Below are 6,764 nucleotides of genomic sequence, written 5' to 3'. Positions count from 1 at the left end.
GAATGGAAAACTTAAAGAAAAACCAATTCCCCTCTACAAGCTAAATTAATTTGCTCCTGTCCTAAGATAAAAGAAATCATAAAATTAAAAAAAAAAATCACAATCTGCTCCATTTTAGAATCAAATCTAAGACTGATTCGATTGCAGGGGGCAAACACATATTAAATTTAGAAAAAATGGAAGCAAACCAGTAACTTTAACCCCAGGATTTGGGGAGTGCTGCCCCTATTCTTAAAAATTACTACCTGGTCAACGCACTGCATCTCTCAAGAGCTCAGATATTCCTTAATGTGTTGTTTGGTGATAGTGCTGGGGTGTGTGTGTGTGTGTGTGTTGTTCTCGCGGGTGGACCAGATGTCTGAGATGCAGGAACTTCATCTCTGTCCCTGAGATGCTGAGTTGACCAGCTGTCTAAACATATTTGTGTGTGTGTGTGTGTGTGTGTGTGTGTGTGCGTGTGCGTGTGTGTGTGTGTGAGAGAGACAGAGAGAGACAGAGAGAGACAGAGAGAGACAGAGATAGAGACAGAGACAAAGAAAAAGAGAAAATAAAAGGACAAAGCATACTATGTTTTTCTTTTCAAAGCAACTTTGATACCCCCCTTGCGCCAGTAAGTTATGACTTCCTCCCAACTTGCTTCCTTGGTGGGAACAGCAGTTCCCAAGCCAACTGGAATGACGGGAGGGGGGATGGGTGTGAGAGTCATTTGATGGTTTGTCAAGATAGGCACTCCAGCACCTCATTCTTTTAAAAATGTTTTTAGATTAAAAAAAGCTTTGCTGCTTCGACAAAAAGAGGTACCAATATTCTTACAGAGAAGTAAAAAAAACTTCATACCAAAGGATAGAGGATAACATTGCTAATATATATCATTACGAACCCTAATGAATGAAAATATTCACATTTTTCTGTGATTTTATGCTTGGTTATGAAGCGTTTCAAGAGGAAGAAATGAAAGAGACAAGCACTGTGGCTGGCACTGTTACTCTGACATTACAAATAACTGTATTTATGATGGTATTATACAGTTCATATATTTCTCTATAATAGTGCCAATAAAAAGATGGCATTTTCCCAGAGTCTGCTCTCTGCCCGTGTTTTATGTCTTACTTTTCTCAAGGGTCTGTGTGCTCTTAAGCAAAAAAGCTAATTTTTCACAGCATTAGAGGGGAAGGAAAGTTGGCTTTCTGTCTCTCTAGCACCCGATCGCTATTTTCCAGTGAGTCCTCATAAAGGCAAAATCTTGCTCTTTTTCTTTAAAGGGAAATGCCGCACACACGCACACGTTACTAACAGCTCACGTTTCTCAGAGGTCTCACTACCTAGCCAGGACCTGGATTTTGTTTATGTTCCTTCAATTTACCTTCATGACAAACAGGAGACAGGCACCCTGGTGGTGTCCATTTGGGGGATGAAAAGACTGAGATTCTTAGAGAGTAAGTTCCCCCACAAAACACCCACAAAGTCAATGCTGCAGACAACACTCTTGCTTTTCTCTCCTTTGCTCGCTGTTAAGGCTGTCACTGCTCCTGGTGGGTGACTACCCTCGCTGGCAGCATAGCTTCAGGCTCAGAGCCTTTAACCAGGCACACACGCTCTTTCTGGATGGGATGGAAAGGCCAAGTTAACGTCTATCCAGAACACTTCTTGGAGTCTTCTTCCATGGGTCTAGCTGTGTGACCTTGAATAAGTAACTTACTCCACCTGACTATCAGGGTTTTTTTTTTTTAATCTATAAAAGGGAAATCTCGTAGATTAATATGGGTACCGAATGTGAGCTTAAGAAATATGACTCATTCATTTTCAATAATATTCACTAACCCTCTGTTAGGTGGCTGGCGAGATGCTGGGTGCCGAGCAAACAGCAGTACCAATGACAGAGCCCCAACTCTCATGGAGCACAGAGTCTGGCGTGAGAGACGAACACACAAATCAACCCGCCCAACTGACTCTGGTTGCTTCTTTGACGTCAGTGCCATATTGTAATCTTTAAGACTCTGACCAGCATCTAAAGCACGAACAAGCAAAATAATTTCAAAGCTATCTAGAAACATTTCATCCTAAATACTCTTTTCTAAAACAAAACAAACAAACGAACGAACAAAAAAAAAACTCATAGAAATCCGCAGGGCTTCTGATGGGCAATTTAAAGAATAAATCATGGATACAGGAATCTAACATACCTTTGGGCTATCATAAAAAGATTATCATGTCAACAAACTACTCCTCCTGTTGATTGATAGCTTTTATAAAAACTGTGCACCTGTATAGTCTATGCACCAATCAGCAAAACTGAAATGTAGGGAGGCTCATCTGAGCCTTGAATGACGGCCAGGTAGCAAGAAAAAAATATTTTTAAGTACTCAGCAAGACCATGCTCTTTAGGATACTGCAGCCTCTCTCCACCTTCAAGTCTCTGTGACTCTACTGTGTACTTAATACAGGGTCCCTCGACCCAGCACCATTAACATTTTGGGACAGATAATTCTTCATTGTAGGGCTGTCCTGTGTATTGTAGAATGTTTAGAAGCATCCCGCATCCCCTAGACACCAGTAGCATACTCTCCCTTTGATGACGGCCAATAATGTCTCCAGGCAGCGCCAAATGTCCCCTGGGGAGTGGAGAGGGCTGCCAAAATCACCCCCAGGTGAGACCCGTTGACCTAAGACTGAAGGCATATCTACATTTTGAAGAAGTTAAAAGATCACCTTAGGATGTAGTGCAGGCTGGCCTGGTCCCTTCTCAGATACCTTTTCTTTATTCAGTCAGAGATTAGGAAGGAAGTCATCAAATCATTCATTCATTCATTCACTCACTTGCCACTACCTCACTTCAGCATATACTGATGGATAGTTTATTGATGGCAATACTCAGGCATGCCCTGGTATATAACAACTGAGTACTTTAAACAAATTAAAAAAAAAAAAAAAAAGTCCAAGCAAATGGCACCCAGGACATGATCTGAACTGCCGAAGCAGATCAGAACACTTGACTTCTTACCTTGACCTTCCCACTATTTCTCGAGCCAGTCACTTCTCTCTAGGACTGTTTCACCACCTGTAAAATGGACTTGATGTGTGTTTCCTAACTAACAGTTATCCTAATTTTCATCATTTTTGCCATACTCACTATCTGTATAATCATTTTACTATATTTTTTCTTAAATTAACTCTTTTTATTTACTTACTCTCACAAGGAAATTATCATGACGATATAGATAAGCCAGTGTCATACTCACGTAGAAATATAGTGAAATCAAAACGAAGCTATTAAATTCTATCTATTCACCGTTGTCAGTGGCAGCTTGTAAATACGATGTGTGCTCTCTCCATACGACCAGGTGGAAAAAAGAAATCATTCGAGAAGCGTTACAGACACACCAGGACCAAGCTGAGACTTTCTCCGTGCCAGCGAGACTTGAAAGAGGCTTGCAAAAGGGAAAAACTGTCACCATGTGATTCAGAACTATTTCTTTTCATGTTCCCAGATGATCTCGAATCTCCCGCATCTACCAGTGGCATGCACGCCATCTTTGGGGAATCACAGGACCAGCTGTGCCAATGTAGTTCTTAATGCTTTCTTTCATTGGCCTAGTTGTGAGGCCTCGTGCAAATGACTTAACCTTGGTTCTTTCATCTATAGAATGGAAATACCATAGCTGACCCTCAGGGCAATTGTGAGTAGTCAATAAGATACGTGACCTTACTTTGATTTCTAAGGTTCTTCTTTAAATCTTACAACCTAGAAAAAAACGAGACCCTCAATGGCCTTTGAGTCATCCTTAGAAGGTGGCATAGCAAAACAAAACAAAATAAAAAGTCTTTGGAGTTGCTATGGTCAGAATGTTTGTGTCCCCCTAGAACTCACATGTTGAAACCTACCCACCAACATGACGGTATTTGGAGGTGGGGACTTTGGGTGATTAGATCGTGAGGATGGAGCCCTCATGAGCAGGATTAGTGCCTTTATAAAACAAGACCTCACAGAGCTCCCTCGCCCCCTCCATCATGTGAAGATGCAGAGAGAAGACGTCCATCCGCGAACCAGGAAGTGAGTCTTCAACAGACTCTGAATCTGCCGGTGACTTGATTTCGGACTTTCCAGCCTCCAGAACCGTGAGAAATAAATTTCTGTTGTTTATAAGGCGCTCACTTTGATATGCTGTGAGAGCAGCCTGCATAAACTGAGGCAGGAGTTCACCGCCTTTAAGCTAGATGGTCTTAGCCAATCACTTAGACCTCTGAGCCTCGGTGTTCTTGAACATGACGTGAGAATCGGAAAGACTATCCTGTCTTGCCCTTGTCCTAAAAATCACATGGAACGATGAGGGTTTTTTTTTTAAAACCTTCCAGGTGAGGGATACACATATTGGTACTGATTTCAGAGCTCCTGGGAATTAACTGCATCTTTTCCCATATTCTCAGTTGTACCCAGGCGGGTAATGGGGGAGTGAGAGATGGAATGTTCTGGAGCTGCTGATGCTAAGGGAGCAGCTACAAAAGAAATACATTGGAAGGAGGTACAAATGTTTGGAAGTGGGATAAGAGTTTTGTAAGGAAATCAGAGGGGCCAAGATTGGGGGTTTTGGGATGGGGGGGAGAAGAAATGGAAGAAGGTGTCAGGAGTGAGGAAGGGGTGACTTCGCAAACTTGCCCTCTGGCACAAGGATCCTTGGCAAGCTTTGCAATTTTGAGGTTCAAGTTTGTTTATTCTTGGCAAAATGCAACCGCCCGTTTCTAAGAGAGAAGTCTTTAAAAGGCTTATAAAATCTACTCAAAAGGCTTTCTGGACATCAAATAGCTCATAAAAAGGAACATTTTGATGAGTTAAGTGTAAATGAATCAGAAACATACGGATTCCATTTTGCCTAATCTGCCCGTGGATTTAGAAAGGCAGAGGACAACTGCTCACAGCCACATTCTTCAGGGGCTCTGTAGAGCCCCAAACCTTTGAAAGCCCTTGGCAACGTTAGGCAAATCCTGTACAAAACTCTGTGCTGAACTTCGGTCTCCAAAAAAGGCTCCCATGGGAGGATTCATTCTGAGTGACAAAGGGAAGGAAAGGGATGTTTACTACGATGAGCTAGGACCTTTGCACTTCACAGCTACCATCTGCTGATCCCCGCTGGAGGGGGACACATTTTATGTCATCCGAGAGACAGAAGAGTATTTTGAATGGCAACACCAAAAAAACAAGGTACTCATCCCAGCCCCCACAAGGACCAGCTTCGTGAACCTGGCTGAGCTAACGTAATATCCCCAGGCCTAAGTTTCCCCATCTGTAAAATGGAGTTGGCAGGATCCTTTAGGTGGACTTGTAGAAAGGATTAGATTTTAAAATGGTTGTAAAACATCTCATACAGTGCTCGGCACATAATAAGTACTCGGTCAAAACTGGCCATGATTATGATACACAAACCTTGTGGAGTGGGCACTACTCTTAGTTCCATTTTAAAGTCAAAGAACTGAGTCCAGGAATGACTCAGAGACTCACTCCAGGTCCCATATCCACTGGAGTAATAGACCCATGATTTTGACTGTGAGCCTTACAGCAGCCACAGCCAAAGGTCTTGTGGCTACATGCTACTACTTTCCCGAAGAACTACCTCCTAGACCTGGAATTAATTTCCCAGTCTGCCAGGCACTGAGAGTCTCACTCCAGCCTCACGCCGGTGGCAAGAGGTAAGGCCCTTCTCCAGGACTTCCGAGGACTTTCTGATGCCAAGACAGAGCTAGCCCCATACCGCCATCAGAGGTGTCGAGAGATCTCCCTGACTCCAAAGTTTTGTTTTCTTGGTGTGACGGGTTAATGGAATTATAGGGAAAAAGCCAAAGAAGAAAGGAGGGAGAGAAATTTGAAATCACATCACATTTTCTGTACACCGTTTCTCTGACTGATGCTATATATAATGCGGCTGTAAAACGACATGAAGCAAAATCTAAAGTAGAAAAAAATTTTTAAGTATATGTAAATTGGCCAGGTGGATAATACTCAGCATGTCGGGCATGTTTTTACACATGATTTTATCAAAGGGGATAATTACAGCATATGGAAAGCAGTACATATTGTTTCCATATGAGAGATAAAGAGAGTGTTATAAGTGATTAAAGGGACTTAAGGGTGTGGAATGTTCTTGTAATGAGAACTGTTCACGTCCTAGAATTGAATGTTTTTGAGCAAGAATTGCAGAAGTCTTTCTAGTATTATAGAGAAAAGGCTTCCAAACTTCTTTGCAAGTTTGGTCAGACTCAAAAACTTCAATAGTGTTACTAGGGCAGCCTCCCTTCATTTCCTGACTTTATTTGGTCCAGGAATGGCTTGAGAAGGTCTTCGCACCTGGATCCTTCACCAGTGGACCCCACAGCAAAACAGCTGATGAGGTCAAGAAAGCCTGGAGCCCAACGACAAAAAGGCAAATGAACCAATTTACAATTGCATGAGGGACTTAAATAGACATTTCTCCAAAGAAGATCTACAAATACCCAACCAGCACATAATAAGACGCTCATCATCATTAGTCATTAGGGAAATGCAAATCAAAACCACAATGAGATACCACTTTACACCTACGAGGATGGTTAGAACCAAGAAAATGAAAATTTAAAAGCATGGGCGAAGACGTGGAGAAATGGTAACCTTGTATGTTGCTGGTAGGAATGTAAAATGGTTCAGTGACTCTAGACAACCATCTGGCAGTTTCCCAAAAAGTTAAACATAGAGTCACCATATGACCTTGCAAAGGAGTCTTGGTATATCTTGGTAT

Source organism: Pteropus alecto, unplaced genomic scaffold, assembly GCF_000325575.1.
Source record: "Pteropus alecto unplaced genomic scaffold, ASM32557v1 scaffold113, whole genome shotgun sequence".
Taxonomy (NCBI): domain Eukaryota; kingdom Metazoa; phylum Chordata; class Mammalia; order Chiroptera; family Pteropodidae; genus Pteropus; species Pteropus alecto.
This window is presented reverse-complemented; position numbering follows the sequence as displayed.